Genomic DNA, 22,616 nt, shown 5'->3' on the forward strand with positions numbered 1-22,616 from the left:
TGGGTACATGCCCTATACATTTCTATCAGTCATTTAATTGGACTAGAAAAGAGACAGTATTTCTGTGGTTAAGAGGACTCTTTGTTTTTTCCTCTCTTAAACCATGAGAACTAGTCTAGTCCATATACTATTCTAAATATCCCATCTATCTGCCCCAAACCCTGCTTACTTTGGCTGCTTCAAATAACACTGTATTATACGAGAAAGGCAGAAAACAGAACTACCACTGCTTTCTTTGTCTACAAAGAGGAAAGAAATAGTGGATGTCATTTTACCTTCATGATCTTTTTCCAAATTAAAAAAAAAAATACTGAGACAGGGTGTGGTGGCTCACTCCTTTAATCCCAGCACTTTGGGAGGCCGAGATGGGTGATTGCTTGAGCCCAGGAGTTCAAGACCAGCCTGAGGAACATGGCAAGACCGCATCTCTACAAAAAATACAAAAATTAGCTGGGTATGGTGATGTGCACCTGTAGTCCCAGCTATTCCAGAGGCTGAAGTGGGAGGATCACCTGTAGCTGGGAGGTCAAGACTGCCATGAACCATGATTGTGCCACCGCACTCCAGCCTGGGTGACAGAGGGAGACCTTGTCTTTAAAACAAAACAAAACAAAACAAAACACACACACACACACACACACACACACACACAACAGGCTGGGTGCGGTGGCTCACGCCTATAATCCCTGGACTTTGGGAGGCCGAGGCAGGTGAATCACCTGAGGTTAGGAGTTTGAGACCATCCTGGCCAACATGGTGAAACCCAGCCTCTACTAAAAATACAAAAAATTAGCTGGGCGTGATGGTGGGCGCCTGTAATCCCACCTACTCGGGAGGCTGAGGCAGGAGATTTACTTGAACCCGGGAGGTGGAGGTTGCAGTGAGCCAAGACCGCACCATTGCACTCCAGCCTGGGCAACAAGAACGAAACTCCTTCTCAAAAAAAAAAAAAAAAAAAAAAAAAAAAAAAAACAGAAACAAAAACAAAAACAGAAAAACCCTGAAATTAAAATAATACTTATTTAGTTTCATAATCAAATCAAACTATGTGAATTTTGTCTGTGTATAATTTTTTCCCCCAGAATTCAGCTTTTAGGGATTTTAGTTTTTGAGAAAAATTAGAAAGGATGAAAAATGTCATGAAGAGCTTGAAAGGATTATCAGCGTCCCATCATTGTCTGCTACAAGTTTTATTACCTCCACCTCACTAAAACCTATAAGCTGCCTCTTAGCTTGAAGACCCAAAAGCGCAACCATCAAGAATTTCTGACAGTTTTATTCAATTTCACATCATTTAACTGCCTGTTGCCTATATGTTAAAGACCGTGCTGAGTTATTTTATAGCCTTATTTCATCCTATCATTATTTTATACAAGGGAAAACTGAAGAGGTTGAGAGGAGCTTTCCTGGAATGCAAGCGATGCTCCTGTCTCTATACACCACCCCCCCATTTATTCCTCTGAACATGCTAAATTTCCATCGTATCCTTTTAGGAAACCTTAATACAAGTTTCCTAACCACTTTAGAGTTGTTACTTGTTACACCAATTATATCATATCAAATATGGAATGCTATCATTTGAGTACTTCCTAGGACAGTGTGGATGCTATTTTAATGGCAATACTAAATAACAATATTTTACTTAATTTTTAATTAAAAGGTCTACAATCGCTATATGGTTTGCCAATAAAGACCTAACACAATTAGCAAGAACAAAAGCAAACAAAGCCTATCTTAGTTATAAGTACTGTGTTCTTAAAAAATAAAAAAGGAAAACACTCAAAACGTGTCCATTTATCTGCATAGAGCCTCAATGGCATCTCTGTCCAAAAAATCATGCTCTCTCTTGACCAAGGAAATATAGATGGGGAACAGGAAATCTGTAAGAAAAATAAACAAATGTATTTGTTGAGTGCCTATAACCCAATTTGCCAAATAGCCCAGTTTACCCAAGCAGGGAAGAAACTCTTCAGCAATGTACTAAGCACCTCCTGTAGGACGCCTCATTCCCCATCAAGTGCTATAGGACAATAAGGCAATTCAAGCCAATCCGACATCACTGTCCTAAAGGAGCTTCGGCTTTAAAGTGGTGGAAACTCAAAATATTGCTTCTGGTCAAGAAGAAGGGGTTCAGAACATTGTTATACCTTTAAACAAACCAGCGGGCAATAAGCCTCCAGTATAAATTATAATTTAAGCCACAATGACTATCAGAAGAATGCTGCCTTTTAATGTGGCTGGGCTGTGTGTTTATGTGTGTGTCTCTGCTCACGTGTGATCAGGGAAAATGTCATGGAAGAAAAATTGAGCCACAGAAAGATCTAGAGAACAATGAAAAGTGGTAGGAAATGGAATGTAGTCCACTCACATGGCATCAAGAGCTAAGGAGAATTCAAGATACGCTTTTTTAAAACAAATATTAGCACTGCAATATAGCCTTGTAGGACCTGATATAACTCTCCTAAAAAGAAAGGGTTGGCTATAAAGTTGCTATAGAACAACAGAATCTCAACTCCTTTAATCTGTAGAAGAGTTCATTCAATTCTCTCAAGACAATGAAGAAGCTGTATCAGAACTGAAAACCACAGAGGGGGAAAACAGTCAACTCAATGGAGGAATTCCTTTCTCTGGACGGCCTAAAAAGATCCCTTGGTAAGTAAATATACCCAAGAAAAGCAGAGTGGAGGTAGCCACTGTGGAAATTTACAACAGCTCTGAAATTGCCACTGGATAAAGGCAAGTTATCACCCTCTTAGAGTACCAGCTACAAGGGCATATCATGGGCCTCCTCAGTAGAACGCTACTACAGTACCAGAAGGAGGAGTGTCTCGGTGTGGGGTAACTCTTTGGACCAGACCTCGGTGAAATCAGTCATCACAGCAGGAAACTAGAATCACCACAAGCTAAAAAATTCTCTTTGTCTGGGCACTGCGGCTCACATCTCTAATCCCAGCACTTTGGGAGGCCAAGGAGAGAAGATCATTTGAGCTCAGGAGTTTGAGACCAGCCTGGGCAGTATGGCGAGACATCGTCTCTACAAAAAAAATTTTTTTAAATTTTATTGGGCATAGTGGCACGTGTCTGTGGTCTCAGCTACATGGGATGCTGAGGTGGAAGATCACCTGAGTCCCGGACTTTGAGGCTGCAGTGAACTCTCATTACACCATTGTACTTCAGGCTGGATGACAGAGTGAGACCCTGTCTGAAAAAAAATTAATAAAAAATAAAACATTCCTTTGGCCTTCAAAATGGCTAATGCCACACAGCAGAATAAACATGGCTGTCAGAAGTTTTGGAGATGCAGGTAATTAGTCCTGTTTCAGCTCTTGTGGGTACATAACTGTTCATTATGTTTTTATTATTTCTTATCATCACTGGTTTTATGGAATTATGTGGAATTCCTTATTCTTAGTAATCTATTTTCTAGAGATAATATATCAGAATGAATATAAACTTATAGTCTATCCTTTATTTTCTGAAGGCTAGAGTTGGATTACTGACATTGTTGCCTAAATGATAATATAGGCAGACCAAGGAAGTGGCTATAGTCCAAAGATTTATGAATATGTAAAATTTAGTATCACAGAATTACATTTCTTCACTAATTTATAGACCAAGTCTCTCTTAGACAAATGATTAGTGGAACCATTATAATGGAAATAGAAAGATTTATAGTCAATGCAAACTGGAGCATGTAGGAGAATGAAATTGGATCCTCATTTCCCACCTTATAGAAATCAACTCAAGATAGATTAAGAACTTAAACCTAAGACCTGAAACCATAAAAATCCTAGAAGATAACATTGGAAAAACCCTTCTAGACATTGGCTTAGGCAAAGAGTTCATGACCAAGAACCCAAAAGCAAATACAATAAAAACAAAGACAAATAGGTGGTACTTAATTAAACTAAAGAGCTTTTTCATAGCAAAAGGAACAGTCAGCAGAGTAAACAGAAAACCCACAGAGTGGGAGAAAATCTTCACAATCTATACACCTGACAAAGGACTAACATCCAGAATCTACAATGAACTCAAACAAATCAGCAACAAAAAAAAATCTCATCAAAAAGTGGGCTAAGGACATGAACAGACAATTCTCAAAAGAAGATATACAAATGCCCAAAACAAATGAAAAAATGCTCAACATCACCAATGATCAGGGAAATCAAAATCAAAATCATAATGCAATATCACATTACTCCTGTAAGAATGGTCATAATCAAAAAAATCAAAAAAAAGTAGATGTTGGCATGGATGCGGTGAACAGGGAACACTTCTACACTGCTGATGGGAATGTAAACTAGTATAATCACTATGGAAAACAGTGTGGAGATTTCTTAAAAAACTAGAAGTAGAACTACCATCTGATCCAGCAATCTCACTACTGGGTATCTACTCAGAGAAAAATAAGTCATTAAATGAAAAAGATACTTGCACATGCATGTTTATAGCAGCACAATTTGCAACTGCAAAAACATGAAACCAACCCAAATGTCCATCAATCGAAGAGTGGTTAGAGAAACTGTATATATACAATGGAATACTACTCAGCCATAAAAATGAATGAATTAATGGCATTTGCACCAACCTGGATGAGACTGGAGACTATTATTCTAAGTGAAGTAATTCAGGAATGGAAAACCAAACATCGTATGTTCACACTTATAAGTGGCAGCTAAGCTATGAGGATGCAAAGGCATAAAAATGACACAATGCACTTTGGGGACTCAAGGGGAAAGGGTGGGAAGGGGTGAGGGATAAAACACTACAAATAGGGTGCAATGCACATTGCTTGGGTGATGGGTGCACCAAAATCTCACAAATCACCACTAAAGAACTTACTTATGTAACCAAACACCACCTGTTCCCCAATAATCTATGGAAATTTAAAAAATTTAAAAGCAAACAAATATATAATAATAAACAAAAAAAAATGTCATCTAAATACCCACAAGTAACAAGCATCCACAAGGATAGAGCCTAGCTAAAGTTTCATATCTCTATACTTTAGTAGTTCACAACTGGGGAACTACTAAATGTCCCCAGGGGACATGAGGCAATGTTTGGAGATATTTTTGGTTATCACAACTTGGGGGCAGTTGCTACTAGCATCTAGTGGGTAGCCAGGAATGCTGCTAAACATCCTACGATGCAATGTCAACAGCACCGAGAATTATCCAGTCCAAACTGTCAATAGCACCAATACTGAGACATTGCCACACAGATAGAAGCCTTTGTTTAAAAATCCCTCTCTGGGTCAAACAACTATGATCAGAATACCAAGATCAAGGACAATGAAGGAATGACGTCTGTAAGGAATCGCTCCGAAGGGGACAATGTATGAGAATAGAAAATGATTGGCCTAATATGTCCAGATAACACAGAGCACCCTTTTTTTGGCTATCACATATTGTTGTTTCCCATACCTCCATCCTTAGGACCTCTACTTGACTGAAAGTTAATATGTTCTAATCTCTATGTGTTTCTCTTTTTTTTTTCTTATGGATTATATTCATATACACACAGAATAGAATAGAATAATGTAGACATCGCCCAGCTTTACAAAACATCAACATTGGGTCATTTTTCATTCACCTAGGCTTCTACTACTTTTTTATTAGTTTTCCTAGGGTCTCTAAAAGCAAATCTCAGACAACATATTGTTTCATTCATTAATATTTCAGTTTCTCCCCTATATATTTACTGCTGAAGAAAGATGTTCAGGATGAACTGGGTATGATCAACTTAGTAGTGGGCAATGATACAAAGAAATGAATCAGATCAAGCAAGGAGGCCAGAGGAAAGACCAATGGAAGATCCCAGATCCAGACAGGAAGAAAAGCAAGCCCTTCATGTCTACAAGAAGTGAGCCAAGGGATGCACACCAAAATATGGTAAAGGCCAAAGCATTTATGGTAGCTGCAATCAGATAAAGATCCAATAGCTAAGACCCATACAGAAACTAAGGCAGAGTGAGATGAAATCACACAGATGACAATGATAAGCCAAGTGTCTGGATCAAGAATGTTAGTAAGTCCCAATGCTACTGCCAACTCTAACAATTTGATAGCTACATGTAGTGCTATAGTAAGGATTCTGACACTCCAAGGAGTGGGAAAAATCCAGGATGAGTGGGGGAATAGGCAAATAGTAGCAACTATGCCACAGAGTTGTCCTATATTATCTGGGACTAAAGTAATAAAACCTGAAGAGGGAGCAAAGCTTCCACGTAAAAGGCAAGTGATACCTGAAAATCCAGGAGGCCACGTTGAAGTCTAGTCTGCTCCTTGGCATTCTGCCTATTCCCTATGTAGGTTTCCCTGCATTCACAAGTTTGGTCAAAAAATACTTAGAACCGGCCGGGCGCGGTGGCTCAAGCCTGTAATCCCAGCACTTTGGGAGGCCGAGACGGGCGGATCACGAGGTCAGGAGATCGAGACCATCCTGGCTAACATGGTGAAACCCCGTCTCTACTAAAAATACAAAAAAAAAAACTAGCCAGGCGACGGACGTGGCGGGCGCCTGTAGTCCCAGCTACTTGGGAGGCTGAGGCAGGAGAATGGCGTGAACCCGGGAGGCGGAGCTTTCAGTGAGCTGAGATCCGGCTACTGCACTCCAGCCTGGGCGGCAGAGCGAGACTCCGTCTCAAAAAAAAAAAAAAAAAAAAAAAAAGTATTGTAAAAAATACTTAGAACCTAGGAGCTACATACATTTCAAGTGTGCTATTACTATGTCAGAATAAAAGTCGGAAGCTAAGATTCCACATATGTACTTATGGGAAGGATTTTAAACCACTGGTTTAAATCAAAGATGCTCAACTCATAAACATACAGACCAGAGAAAAGACATGTACACCTGCTCTTCTGGTATTCAATCTCCAAAGAGCAGCCTGAATATTCTTTTCAAAATTCAAATTTGATCATACCATTCCTTGCTTAAAACCCTTCAGTAATTCCCACTTTTCTCCCAAATGAAGTCCCAAATCCTAGCACAGCCTGACTTGGCCCTTACCCACTTTCCTTCCTCTAATGGCACAGCACTCTGCCTTACTCTCTATCCACATTGGCCTTATCTTCGTTTCTCAAATAAGAATTATGCTCTTGTTATGCTCCAGGCACTGTGTTAAGCACTTTACATACATTCCATTTAATCCCCTCAAAATCTTATGGCATAAGTATAATTATTGTCTCAACAAGAGAGGCAAGTGCCTTGCCATGAAAGAGCCACATACAGTGTCTAATAAAAGCTTCACTACACATGCTTCAACTATAGCCTTCTGCAATAGAGATTTGTCAAAAGTGTAGGAAATTTGATTTTAGATCACAAGTAAGCATAGACTTAAATCATTGAGGTTTTTTTTTATTAAGTTAACTATAAAAATACAGTAATGCCCCCACTTAACCCAGGTAAGACCTCTGATCATCTATAGCCTTGAACTAGAAGTTGGCTTAAAAAAAGAAATAAAAAGGCTAAAAGGTCTATAGTGAAATCCATGAATGTTATATGATAGAACAAGCAGAGTTGCATGTAGGCTCCAACAATTAGGTGAACCATATCATGGTAAATTACATGTGGACACAATGGCCAATGAGAGTAAGAGCTGCTAGACAATTTAGAGAGTAGGCCAGATTTTGTCTTCTTTATATTTCTTCTGTACGATCTGAAAGTATTTGATTTTAATAAGTGATAATATAATGCACTTAACAATGTGTCAATGCATCATAGCTTAATTCAATATTTGAGATTCATAAATCTAACCCTGAATCAAATAGGACTTAAGTTGGGAAAGTATTGTGCAAATGTTTTCATTCTAAATAATTAAAATGTAAGTTTTTATACTTACAGGTTTAAGCTTAGGTTATTAAAATTCCACATTATCTCTATGATACTGGTTAAATGGAGTGTTATTCTGCAGTATAATGGCTAGTCATCTACAAAAACGTAAAAGCACAATTTCTTTGAGAATTCATTGTCCTAAGTATGGGACATAAGTCTTTTCTGTTAATGGAGACATATATGAAGTCTGCATCTGTGTTGGAAAGTGTGTGTATAAGTTAAAACACAAAGCATGAATAATTTAGAACCATTTTATAAATCTCAGGAAGTGAACGAATCTTATAAATTTTAGATTCATTTATTGAGGAAAACAATATATGTTGACTTCTTTTCTCTGTGCTATTTCCAATTTTAACAATCATATTATATACATGCATGTATGTTTTTAATATTTATTGCTTTTCTAATTGCAAAAGTACTGAAAATTCCTTGTACATACTTTTGAAAATGAAGAAAAGGGCAGAGAAAAATTTTAAAGACCAGAACCCAAAGATGACTATTCTGCTAAAAACTCTGATATATATTCTTCCAGATTATATACATATATATAGAGAGAGTATATATTCCCTTTTATAAAACTATGAAAATATTGTAAAAATTTTTGTATAATTTTTGAAAACATAACACTTACTTTTCCATGTTCTTAACTATTTTTCTGCAACAAGGCTTTTAAATAGCTACGTGTGTATTTTTATTGTAACCTAACTCAATACCTTTTTGAACATTGTGGAATATAAAACATAAATATTAAACCTCCTAGCATAATATGAGTTTAATCTGATTTTTATCATTATTAAAAGGCAAAACAACTTACCTTCTATTGTAAATTAGAATAATTTGAAATATGAGACTTGAATTTAATTACATATTCAAATTATTTAATGGATCAAGAACTCTGTAACATTCAGATTTTTCAACCAAATAATATGGTATTCTGAAATCATGGAACCAAAAGTATATTATCACAGGTTGTAAAATATGATGATTAGATTGATGAGGATTGTAAAGACCTTCTTTTACATAAGAAAAATAAATAGCCCACAGATTTCAGAGCCAATCAGTATCGATTATAAGTGGATTCTTTATGAGGGAGGAAAATCATAATTCTCCAAAAGAAGCAGAAGAGGAAATGACAGAGCATGTAAATTACAGTAATTTTTTAAGCTTTGTATTTTGAAATAATTTTAGATTTACAGAAGTGTTACAGAGAAGGTACTGCTTCCTTTTATATTCCAATCTTAATATTTTACATAATCATGGTACATTTATCAATACTTAAGTTATTGAAAAGGGTATACTATTAACCAAAGTTCAGATTTCATCAGTTTTTCCAATAATGCCCTTTTTCTGTTCCAGGATCCATAGCAGGTTACTATGTTGTACTTAGACTTGATATCGCCTTCGTTTCCTCCAGTCTCTGAGAGTCCCTCCGCCTTTCCTTGTTTTTTCATGACTTTATAACTTTTGAAGAGCACTGCTGTGGTGTATATTTTGTAGACTGTTTCACAATTTGGGCTTGTTTGATGTTTTCTCATGATTATACCAGGGTTAGGAATCCTTGACAAGAATTCTATACAGATGAAGTGCCCCTCTCATCACATCACACTTGGAAGTACATATCAGTATGATTTATTACTGGTGATGGTAAATGATATGGTTTGGATCTGTGTCCCATCCAATTCTCATGTTTAACTGTATTCCCCATGTTGGAGCTGGGGCCTAGTAGTAGGTGACTGGATCATGGAGGCGGTTTCTCATGAATGATTTAGCACCATCCCTTCTGTCCTGTTCTTGTGAGAGTGAGTGAGTTATCATGAGATCTGGTTGTTTAAAAATGTGTAGCACCTCTCCCTTCTCTCGCTTCCTCCTGCTCCAGCCATGTGAAGATGCCCGCTCCAGCTTTGCCTTTCGCCATGAGTAAAAGCTCCCTGAGACCTCCCCAGATGTTGCCATGCTTCCTGTATACCCTGCAGAACCATTAGCCAACTAAACCTCTTTTCTTAAAAATTCCCAGTCTACAGGCTGAGACAGAATTGCTTGAACCCGGGAGGCAGAGTGTTGCAGTGAGCCAAGATCGCGCCACTGCACTCCAGACTGGGCCGAAAGAGTGAGACTCCGTCTCAAAAAAAAAAAAAAAGAAAGAAAGAAAGAAAGAGAAAAAAAGGTTACCCAGTCTCATGTATTTCTTTATAGCAATGTGAGAACAGACTAAACAGTAACCTTGATCACTTGATTAAGATAATGTCAGCCAGGTTTCTGACTATAAAGTTACTAATTTCTCTTTCCATATTATTTTCATTAGAAATTACTAAACCCAGACCACACTAAAGAAGGCAAAATTAAGCACTGCCTCCTGAAGGGGGGAGAATCTAACACTTTATGAAATCCAATGTATGTATTTTTTCCTTTCATGCTTATGCTTTTAGTGTCATATCTAAGAAACAGTTGCCCAATCAAAGATCATGAAGATGTATGCCTGTTTTTTTTTTTTTTTTCTAAGAATTGTATAGCTTGAGCTCTTACATTTACATCTTTGATCCGTTTTAAGTTTTGCATTCAGGTAGGGGTTCAACTCAACTTTATTTACCTGCATATAGATATCCAGTTGTCCCAGCACCACTTTTTAAAAAAGACTATTCTTTCCCAATTGAATTTTCTTGGAATCCTTGTTGAAAATCAATTAATTATAAATGTAAGGTTTATTTCTGGATTCTCAATTCTATTCCACTGATCAATGTATGTCCTTAAACCAGTACCACACTGCTTTGACTACTGTTGTTTTCTAGTAAGCTTTGAAATTGAGAAGTGTCCTGTGCTGAACTTTTTCTTTTTCAAGAATATTTTGGCTATTATTGGTTCCTTGCATTTTCATATGAATTTTAAGATTACCTTGTCAATTCCAGCAAAAAGGGGCATCTGGGATTTTGATAGGATTGCACTGAATCTATAGATCAATTTGAAGAGTATTGTCCTCTAAACAAGTCTAAGTCTTCCAATCCATGTCTTTCTTATTTTGGTATTTTTTATATGGTGCTTTTAAGTTTTCACTGTGCAATTCTCACAATTTTTTGTAAAATTCATTCCTATTTTATTCTTTTCAATACTCTCATAAATGAAATTAACTTCTTAAATCCATTTTTGGTTTATCTATTGCTAAAAAATAGAAGTATATAATTGAATCTTGCATATTGATTAATATCCTACAACATTGCTAAAATTATTAGTTCTGATAATTTGTGTGTATATGTATTCCTTAGAATTTTCTATACACAAGATCATGTCATCTATAAATATAGTTTCACTTCTTCCCTTCTGATCTGGATGCCTTATATATCTCTTAATTTCCCTGGCTTGCTCCTTCAGTACAATGTTAAATAGCAGTGATTAGTGTTTGGATGAACGGAGGCAAGATGGTGCACTTCCGGGTTCTTCATCCCCCCACCCCCAACTTTCCAAAATGCAGCCGGCAACCCGGGAAGGTGCAGACCAACTAGGTATGCGCCAGGTGATGTCAATCTGAAGAGACCAAGATTTACCTGGTCGCACCTGCGGAACGCCCCCCCTCCCCCCCGCCCCCACACGCCCATGCCCCGCCTATTGCCCTCCCACTCCTAGAGAAGCGGCTCCGGACGAACGCCACGCACCGACTTCCCAGCTTCCCCACTGCGGTCGGGACTGTTGGAACTCCATCGGAGAGCTGCACAGGTGACTCTGTGGGCCTCATTTGCCGGAGGCCAACAGACCTCTCCCTACCCACCTTCTTCCCCTGAAGCTAGGTGACCAAAATAAACTTGCAGTTTTGCTCCTACACTTGCCTACTCGCTGGTTCTTTTGTGCCCGCTCTGGTGGTCATAGAAAAACAAATCAATTAGAGTGGACATCATGCTCTTTTATTCCTAGTGTTAAGGGTAAAGCTATCAGTCTTTCACCATTAAGTAAAATGTTAGTCTGTTTTTTCACAGTTGCCCTTTATCAGGTTAAGGAAGTTCGCTCGTATTTAAGTATTTTTATCAGGAGAAGTTGAATTGCTTCAAATGCTTTTTCTGCATCTTTTGAGATGATCGTGTGATTTTCATCCTTTATTCTATTAATGTGATCTGTTATACTGATTGTTTTTTGCATTTGTATTTTATATTATATTTGATTGGTATATTGAACTAATCTTGCATTCCTAGGATAAACCCTGATTGGTCATAGTATATAATCCTTCTTATATGTTGCTGAATTCTATTTGCTAATATTTTATTGAAGATTTTAAGCTCTATATTCATAGGAGTACTGGTTGGTAGTTTTCTTTTCTTGTGATGTATTTGTTAATTTTAGTATCAAAATAACACTGGCTTTATAGAATGATTTGGGAAGTGTTCCCTCCTCTTCTAGCCCTTATAAAAGCAAAGCTATTAAAATGTTGTAAGATTTTTCATAGCCATCTAGCACTCAGAATTTGAGTGGAGAAAAGATAATTACAGAAAGGATTTGCAGGAGGCTTTTGGCCATGTTACAATAACTAGTATTGGACTTACCCTCCAGTATAAACAATTATGAAAACAGACAAAATATATCATTAGCTGTTCTTTTAAGAAAACATAGCCAGTAGAACAAAAAGGAAACACATCAAAAGTGTTTGTGAAGAGGATTTCCATGAAGACAGCTGTCCTATAATTTTGAGCCACTGCAAGAGGAGTATGGGTGGTATCTGTGCTTCACCCCAAGCCTACAGAGACTTAAGCAAAAAAAAAAAAAAAAAAAAAAAAAAAAAAAGCCTGTAAACTTTCTCATGTATTCCCTGCCATTGGGAGCCACAGTCTTTTGTTGTATAACTTGCTCCTAAAAAAACTAAAGCAGATAACGGCAGCAGAATGGAGAGGGCTACATTTGGGAACTAACTGCATTCCCCTCCAATGGCTAATAAAAATGTGTGAATCTTGAAGACAAAATATGGAACCCATGGAGATACGCTGGCCTGAGACGATTCAAACCAAGATCCTATACAAAAGGAATACCAAACACCCTGTTATATTCTGTCAATAGGAGCACTCAGAGGAGACTAGAGGGAAGGAAGAGGGAGAAAAGAACTTGCTACTTCCTGTATACTTCCTATTGCTCTCAGCATCACCCAGCAATGATACTTCACCCTGGCAGAAACAGGTGGTACTACAGTAGCAATAGGTTGCAGTTTGCACTCCCCAAACCACCCTCATTGTGTCCCTCAGAGATACCAACACCAGATGGCCAGTGCCCCTCACCAGAGTTCCCAGCCCAGTAGCCATACTCCTGAAGTACCAGCACTAATCAGGCAATGACTCCTCCTAAAAGGCCTGAGTTCCAGCGCAGGATCCTGCCTCCAAGCCTCTAAGAGTTAAAAATACCAACTCACCTCTTACCTTTTTTACTCTCAGACTTAAAGAAGGTATCTGTTCTCAGTACCAGGCTAATAATTCTATTTAAAATTCTCTATTAAAATAATTGTTATAGTTCTTGACTCCTGACTAGATTCTGACTTACTCACCTTGTAAGTTTCATCATCCTCAATGGAACCTAATGTGTAACCCATAATGTGATATTATGGAATTTATCCTGAAGCCTCATGTTCCATGGGTGGTGACCACAAAGAAATTCACCTGGCATGTTACTGTCCATAAAGGGTTTACACTCAGTTACTTGTTATAAACGGGTGAAGTCCTTTCCTTCAACCACTTTAAGGTTTTCCCAACGAACTATGGAAGCTCAAAATCATCTCAATACAACCTTCTCCTTTTGTTTTCTACCAGTACACTTCTACAGCCCACACTTTCACTTAAGATTCTTAGGAATAGGACAGTTGCCAGGACCAATATTCCCTAAATTCTTAGAGCCACATGTGAAATTCTCTAAATGGGTCTCTTCACAACCCCATTGCTTGCTTTAAAGTTGAGGCTAGCACCACTCTCCTCACCATGGGAAAGGCAGAAGAGGAATTAATCATAAAACACTGACATCTTTCTCCCATGAAATTCTCAATATAGGCCTCCATTTTAAATCTCCAATGACTCTTCGTATTTTATTTACAAAGTATGGAGGTGGGTGATAGGTTAATGAGAGCAGAACTGAATTTTGGCAGCCCTTTTGCCAACCTTACACATATGGTCTACTGCTTAAGTTTAGAATGTAGATACCAGCATGTCTGAGCCTCGCCTCTAGAGCTTTCTTTGAAACTTCAAGTCATCAGAAAATGTTACACTTAAAATCTTGCTTATATAGTTTGGGTGTAAACTAATCTTATGTAACAAAAACACAATAGCCCAAAATACAATAGCTCAAATAAGGTAGAAATGTATTGTTCTCTCATGTAATATTCAGAGGTAGGCAGGTGGAGCAAAATGGTAAAGTAGCTGGCTCTGTGGGATACCCAGGAACTAGGGTCCTTCCATCTTGTTTTTCAGACCGTTCCCTGAGAATAGTTCCCTTATCTCTATGAGTGAAGCTGATTCACTACAATGGTCAAGATCCAGGCTTGAAACGAAACAGAAGGATCCACATATCCATTTTTTTAAAGCAAGACCCAGAATCTGCATTTCTAATTTATACTCACATCCTATATATAGATAAAAGTTTAGACATGTAACCACATATATCTCTAACAAGGCTGGAAAACATCGTCTGTGGCTCTGGGGTCACGCGTTCAGATGGAAATCAGGAGCTTCTGTTGCTAAAAGGAAAAATGAAATGAAAGAATGCATGTTGAGAATTAGCAGATTCTGCTGACAATCACTTATAGTTAAGTGCAAATTTAAAATGAATATTGAAAAAAATTACTAAAAACGTTTAACACAAAATGTTACTTTAAGAATATACTGTAGCCGGGCGCGGTGGCTCAAGCCTGTAATCCCAGCACTTTGGGAGGCCGAGACGGGCGGATCACGAGGTCAGGAGATCAAGACCATCCTGGCTAACACGGTGAAACCCCGTCTCTACTAAAAAATACAAAAAACTAGCCGGGTGACGTGGCGGGCGCCTGTAGTCCCAGCTACTCGGGAGGCTGAGGCAGAAGAATAGCGTAAACCCAGGAGGCGGGGCTTGCAGTGAGCTGAGATCCGGCCATTGCACTCCAGCCTGGGCGGCAGAGCGAGACTCCGTCTCAAAAAAAAAAAAAAAAAAAAGAATATACTGTAATCCCATAACTAAGTATATATCCAAAGGAAAATAAATTGCTCTAACAAAAAGACACATGCAATTTTGTGTTCATCACAGCACTATTCATGATAGCAAAGACATGGAATTCATTTAATTTAATGCCTATCAATGATGGATTGTATAAAGAAAATGTGGTACATATACACCATGGAATACTATGAAGCCATCCAAAAGAATGAAATCATGTCCTTGCAGCAATATAGATGCACTTGGGGGCCATTATCCTAAGCAAATTAATCCAGGAACAGGAAATCAAATACTGCATGGTTCTCACTTATAAGTGGGAGCTAAACACTGTGTACACATGGACATAAAGATGGTAACAGTAGACAATGGAGACTACTAGAGGAGGGGAGATGGGGGATGGGGTTAAAAAACTGTGGGGTACTATGCTCACTGCTGGGTGATAGGATCAACTGTACCCCAAACTTCAGCATTGTAGAATATACCCATGTAACAAACTTATACATATACCTCCTGAATCTAAAATAAAAGCTGCAGTTATAAAAAGGGGGAAAAAAAGAATATACTTTTAACTTGTGGTGATCTATTGCAAAGCAAGGTGACTATAATTAGTGATAATATATATTTCAAAATTTCCAAAAGATTGGATTTTATAAGTATGTGAAGTGATGGATATGTTCATTAGCCTGATTTGTTCATTCTACAATGTGTACATGTATCCAAACATCACTTTTTACTCCATAAATATACAATTGTCAATAAAAATTAAATTTCTTAAAAACTGTAAATAAGAGTACACTTTTAAAAATAAAAATTGGTTTCTTTACAAATTTAGTTCTAAAAACATTTTAAACATGCATAAGTAATATTCTGTCTTGACAGTTAAGAAAATAATGTTGAGATAACTGAGATCTACTTTCGGTGATCTAGTAGCGAAAACAATGAAAAAAATCACTTCTTTAAATGAACAAAGACCCTTAATGAAATGCCTTCAAATTCTGAAGAAACACTTTATCAAAACCAATAAGTAAAAACAACAATAAAAATACCAAAATTTTCATTTCATCTCACTTCTTTTATCCACCTACTTTGAGTTACACAGGTAGGCAAATGCCCATAGCATTCCGGCATCATGAGGGAAAAACCCAAGATAGCACTTCAGTTTATTCACAAATTGAATGATCAATTCCTCCAGTGACTTTCAAGAAGCAACATATTAAGTAATAGAACACACTAACACTAATACTTATAGAAATAGTGAAAGTTCTAAAAATGGCCAGCCAACAGGTTATTTTTGGCTACACAACACTGTGTGAGCTTTATTCCATACAGGCTTAACATATGTTAGATATGCTTTAGAAAAACAAATCAGTTCCACATGAACTAATATTCAGGCAGTAACCTCAAATCAATTAGTGCCAACCTTTGACTTCCTTGACAAGAACTCCCTAGGTTAATAAATGAGTTTGGATTATGAGAGGAACAGTCACTATGGTAACCCCGGCCACTGTTTTAAAAGCTAATTTCAGATGTCATCAGAATATAGATGGCAGTTTAACACAGCTGCACATTCTAAGAGAGCCAAACAATTTTATCCTTGGGTGGGAGACCTGTTTGAAATACTTGTTTGAATAAATATTGTTTTCACATTAAAGAGGAGCACATTAAGCCAAATTTAAAAAAAGGTGGGGGAGTAGTAAGAATATTTAACCAAGTCTGGAAGTCAGGCAGTAGCTTAGACTAAAAAAGCTGTTCTAATATAAGGCAGTTAAATACCCAATGGTCGAAAGAATATTTTTAAAACCAAGATTTACTATCCAAAGAAAAAAATCATAAAATGATGTCATATTTAGTGTATGGAAACATTTAAAATTTTAGCATTGGAAGGGTAAGTTGGAATAACACGTTCAGTATTCTAATTTGTAACCTACACAATTATATAAATTATTTTCGGTAACTTAAAAGCCCTATTTAATAAACATTTCTAACAGAGTAATGGGATTACCTTTAATTTTTGAAAACAAAGATATAACAACAACAAAAAAGTAACACAAGCACAGAACTAAAACAGGTAAATTCATTAACTGAAGTCAATGAAGTAGACGACCAAAGATCTGAAACAAGTTACATATTCTCTAAATCAAGGAACCTAAATAGACAATATCTCAAAAAAGGCAAGCCATCAAGATGCCTTCTTGATTACTGCCCTACGCAGCAGGTCTAACAGGAAAATAGGATCTCAAAAAGACCATACAGGCTGTAACAGTTATCAAGCTATTGTCTCTTAGCTCTACACCAGACTTCTACACTCTAGCCTCTGATGCGAGGACTGAGACCTTGTGAATTCCATTTTGGCTTTGCCAGCTGGGTCCATGTTGCACTCTGCCAAAAAGGGATCCTAGAAGTGGGAAGAGTCAATTTGCTTCCTCTGTCTTCTTCCTGTTTGCTTTCTATAAGCTTCTTGTGTGTGTGCCATTTTTGTTATCATCACCCTGACAACATTTATTTACCCCAGCAACAGCAGGGAGCTTCCATAGCATCAGCTGAATTTAGTTGCAATTTTTCCAACAGTTGGCAAACAAGTTTTATCATGTCCTCCCAGACCAGAAATATTAGCACCAACATGGCAGTGCCCCCTACTCAGATGTCAGGTTGTCAGGTCTGTGGGTCCTCTCTTCTAAGCATCTAAGTGTTAGTAATTTCAATCTCTTCTTTTTGTTCCTCCAACCCCAGTGGTAATAGCTGTGGTGCCTTAATATTCTCATGTCCCCTTTTCAGTTATCTAGTAAACTTTATGCCTAATTTAACATTCTTAATAGTAAAGGCTCTGTTTAAATAACTAAGACGGCTTCTGTCCACTGACTGGTTCCTGACTAATCACCTATCCAGTAATTCTCAAGGTGAGTGGAACTATCAAAATCACTAGGAGACTGGGAGGTACAGTTTGCAAATGAATATCTACTAGTGTGATATAATTTTCTATTTGCAAAATGCAAATATATTATTTTCATGAAACAAATCTTAACCAAATATTTTATTAATATTATTTTTAATTGACAAATCATAATTATATACATTCATGAGGAAAAATGTGATGTTTTGATACATGTATACAATGTAAAATGATCAAAACAGATCTATTGGGAAAAATGGCAGATAGGAGGCAGAACTAACTTGCAGCTCCCACTCAGATGGACAGAGCAGCATGTTGAGACTCACATTATGAACTTTGCTCCAAGAACTACAACAGGAACATACCAGGAAAACCAAGAGAATCCATAGACACTTTGAATGAAGCAGCTTGCCGCGGAAGGCTCCATGCGACAGCCAGAACACTGCGAGTGCCCAAAGTGTGAGAGGGAGAATGTCCACCCTTGAACACACAACCTCACTGGGGAATGTGAAGATTTAGATCATGGGAGAAGAATATGACCTTACCTGAAGTTGAGACAAATTTAGAGCCAAGCAAAATACAGAAGTAGAGGAAGCAGCAGAAAGAGCCCTGTGGGCACTCTTGGTCCCCAGGGAAGTAATTCCTGACTTTCTCTCACAGGGGTCCTTGAGGAGGGCTGACAGTGGAATTACAGAAAGACCAAAGGAAGAAGTAAATTTCCACACGATCTTTGTAACACACTTGACTGAATGCGAAGTTTCCTGGACAGAATCCAGGGGAGGAGGCAACCTGGGAGTACAGATGCAAGCACAGAAACTGTAGCATGTGGGGAGGCAGGAAACCTGAAAGCCCTGCTTGCTTTCTCAGCAGGAAGGCTTGTAGCCTAGGGCAAGTTCTCAGCCCTGCTCACCAGCTGCCTGGAAATAAACTCAGTGCTGTTGGTGGGGCATGGTGGGAGTGAGACTGGCCCTTCAGGCTGTGTGGTGAAGCCTGTCACTGCTGGCTTTCCCCCACTTCTGTGGTCACCTGTATGATGCAGCAGAGGCAGCCATAATCCCCCTGGGAACATAACTCCATTAGCAAGCCTAAGAACCATACCCCGCCCCCCATGGCAGCTGCAGCAAGCCACACATAAAGAAAATCTGAGCTCAGACACATATAACCCTGCCCTAACCTGATGGTCTTTCTTTACCCACCCTGATAGCCAAAGACGAAGAACATAATCTCTTGGGAGCTCTATGGGCCCAACTACTACCTGAAAAACCTGAATATTTATCCAGGCAACCCTAAGGCTTTCATGCGTGTCCTTGTGAAAAGACCACCAAACAGGCTCTGTGTGAGCAACAAGGCTGTTTATTTCACCTGGGTGCAGGAGGGCTGAGTCTGAAAAGACAGTCAGTGAAGGGAGATAGGGGTGGGGCTGTTTTATGGGATGTGGGTAGATAAAGGAAAATTACAGTCAAAGGGGATTGTTCTCTGGTGGGCAGGGGTGGGGGTCACAAGGTGCTCAGTGGGGGAGCTTTTGAGCCAAGATGAGCCAAGATGAGCCAGGAAAAGGAATTTCACAAGGTAATGTCATCAATTAAGGCAGGAACAGGCCATTTTCACTTCTTTTGTGGTGGAATGTCATCACTTAAGGCAGGAACCGTCCATCTGGATGTGTACCTGCAGGTCACAGGGGATATGACGGTTTAACTTTGGCTCAGAGGCCTGACATTCCTGTCTTCTTATATTAATAAGAAAAATAAAACAAAATAGTGGTAAAGTGTTGGGGCGGTGAAAATTTTGGGGGATGGTATGGAGAGAGAATGGGCGATGTTTCTCAGAACTGCTTCGAGCGGGATTAGGGGCGGCATGGGAACCTACAGTGGGAGAGATTAAACTTAAGAAAGATTTTGGGGTAAGGGGTGATATTGTGGGGTTGTTAGAAGGAGCATTTGTCATATAGAATTATTGGTGATCGCCTGGATGCGGTTTTGTATGAATTGAAAAACTAAACGAAAGACACAAGGTCCAAATAAAAGAAGGAGAAAAATAGGTTTTAAAGAACTAAGTATTGGGAGTACCTAGGACATCCAATTAGAGAGTGTCCAAGGGGGTTCAACATTATTGTTTGCTTGGTTGGCGAGTTTTTGGGCTCTATCCTTGAGTTTTTTTATGTTGTCATATACCAGACCAGATTGATTTAGGTAAAAACAACACTCTTCATTTAAAAATATATAGAGTCCTCTTTTTTCAGCAGTGAGTAAGTCGAGGCCTTGGTGATTTTGGAGGAAGGAGAAATGCAAAGCCAGCAATTGTTTGTTAAAGAAGGATTAGAAATGGCTAGGAGAGAGTGAGCTTGATAGTGTGGTGGAGATAGCTGGGGAGAGGTAGAGGGTGGCATCAGAATGGGAACGAGAATAAGAGTAAGTATAAAAGTAAAGAACAGGACTTCATCAGGGTGAAAGTATTGGAGTGTCCTTTGTCACTGAAGATCTTCTGTCCACTTAAAAGAGAGACTTAAGGGTGGCAATTTGAGATAAAACCAGGTGCCACTGAATACCAAGAGTCTGAGAAACTGAGGTGGGAAGGCCAAACCGAGGAATTATGTCTGACAGAAGGGAAGAAATGACTGTGGTGGCCTTCTCAGACACTGTGGGAAAGGCCTCTACCTATCCAGTGAAAGTGTCTACTTAGACCAAGAGGTATTTTAGTTTCCTGACTTGAGGCATGTGAGTAAAGTCAATTTGCCAGTCCTGGGCGGGGGCGAATCTCTGAGCTTGATGTGTAGGGAAGGGAGGGGGCCTGAGAAATTCCTAAGGAGTAGTAGAATAACACTGAGAAGTGATTTCCTTGAGGATAGATTTCCACGATGGGAAGGAAATGAGAGGTTCTAAGAGGTGGGCTAGCGGCTTGTAACCTACATGGAAGAGGCTATGAAATGACGACAGAATAGAATGAGCCTGTGAGACTGGAAGGAGATATTTTCTTTGGTCCAAGAACCATTTGCCTTGTGTGGGAAGAGATAGGTGGAAGTTTCAGTGAGGGAGTAGGTAGGAGTGGCCAGATGAGAAGGAGAAAAACTTCCGTGTGAGGGATAGAAGTTGGAACACTAGCTGCTTTTTTAGCTACCTTATCAGCATAAACATTGCCCTAAGCGATGGGATCTGATGCCTTTTGATGGCCTTTGCAGTGTATGACTCCAGCTTCCTTTGGAAGTAAAGCGGCCTGTAGAAGAATTTTTATTAAAGAGGCATTAAATCCTCCTTGCATAGTGAGGAAACCTTTCAGCCCATAAAACAGCATGGTGGTGCAGGATATGGGGTCAGTATAAATATTGATGCGTAGTCCTTTTACAAGAGTGGGGGCCTGAATGAAGGCAATGAGTTCGGCTTGCTCAGAGGTAGTGGAGGGGAATAGAGCGGTACCCTCAATGATAGATGTGGAAGATACTATAGCATAGCCTGCCTTTGCTGGTGTGTGGCGATTAGGCCTGGTAGAACTGCCATCAATAAACCAAGTGTGATCAGGGTGAGGAACAGGAAAGAAGGAAATATGGGGAAATGGAGTGAATGTCAGGTGGATCAGAGAGATACAGTCATGGGGGTCAGGTGTGGTATCAGGAATAATGTGGGAGGCTGGATAGAAGTCTGGGCCAGGAACAATGGTAATTGTGGGAGATTCAACAAAGAGTGAGTATAGCTGAAGGAGCCGGTGAGCAGAAAGTATATGCATCAGGGGTGAGGAAGAAAATAGATTTTGGAAATTATGAGAGCTGTAGAGAGTGAGTTGAGCATAGTTTGTGATTTTGAGGGCTTCTAAAAGTATTAGGGAGGCAGCAGCCGCTGCATGGAGACATGATGGCCAGCCTAAAACAGTAAGATCAAGTTGTTTGGACAGAAAGGCTGCAGGGCATGGTCTTGGCTCTTGTGTAAGAACTGCGACCACACAGCCCTGCACTTTGGCTGTGTGTAATGAAAAAGGGTTGTGATGAGTTAGGGAGAGCAAGTGTGGGGGCAGCTTCTAGAACTGTTTTTAATGAGCTAAGAATTGGGACTTAGCTCAGCCTGGCAAGGAGCAGCCTGGGGAGGAGGTGAGAGGTCAGATGGGTCTGTAGAAAAGGAAGATTAGAAAGACTCAGCGATGCTTGGGGTTGGGACCGAGAGGACAGGCAGGAGGGAAAGAAGGAGGACTTGGGATGAGTCGCATTGGGAACAGAGACTAGGGAGGGAACAATGTGTAAAATGTGGACGTCAGGCAACTGAGACCTTTTGCCTATTTTACGATAAGAATTATTTAGATCTTGTAGGATGGAAAAATCGAAAGTGCCGTTTTCTGGCTATTTGGAATTACTGTCGAGTTTGTATTGGGGTCAAGCGGCATTGCAGAAGAAAATAAGGCGTTTAGGTTTTAGGTCAGGTGTGAGTTGAAGAGGTTTTAAGTTCTTGAGAACACAGGCTAAGGGAGAAGAAGGAGGAATGGAGGGTGGAAGGTTGCCCATAGTGAAGGAGGCAAGTTTAAAGAGAAGGGTAGAGACATGGAGAAGGGGGGTGGGGAGCAGCCCTGGGCTGCAATGTGGGTGAGCAGCCAAAGCAGGCGTCCCTGCAATTGACTTGCCACTAAGGGAACGCAGGTGAATGACCAAGGCAGGCGTCCCTGCGGAGATCAGACATTAATGGAACCTGGGTGAATAATCAGAGAGGCGTCTTAGCAATGATTAAACACCAAGTGAAGGCTGCCTTCCTGAGCCCATGACCGGTGCCTGAGT

The 22,616-nt window shown here is 39.2% G+C and overlaps 1 protein-coding gene across 1 annotated transcript in view; it reads right to left on the reverse strand.

Moving 5' to 3' along the window:
* Positions 1–22,616, reverse strand: part of LOC104682125 (zinc finger protein 669-like) — a 90,022-nt gene that overhangs the window by 56,268 nt on the left and 11,138 nt on the right. The window contains 1 exon segment of the mRNA XM_030927409.1: positions 14,408–14,524. The gene's annotated coding sequence lies outside the window, so the exon portion shown is untranslated.

This window comes from Rhinopithecus roxellana, chromosome 3 (genome assembly GCF_007565055.1).
Source record: "Rhinopithecus roxellana isolate Shanxi Qingling chromosome 3, ASM756505v1, whole genome shotgun sequence".
NCBI lineage: Eukaryota > Metazoa > Chordata > Mammalia > Primates > Cercopithecidae > Rhinopithecus > Rhinopithecus roxellana.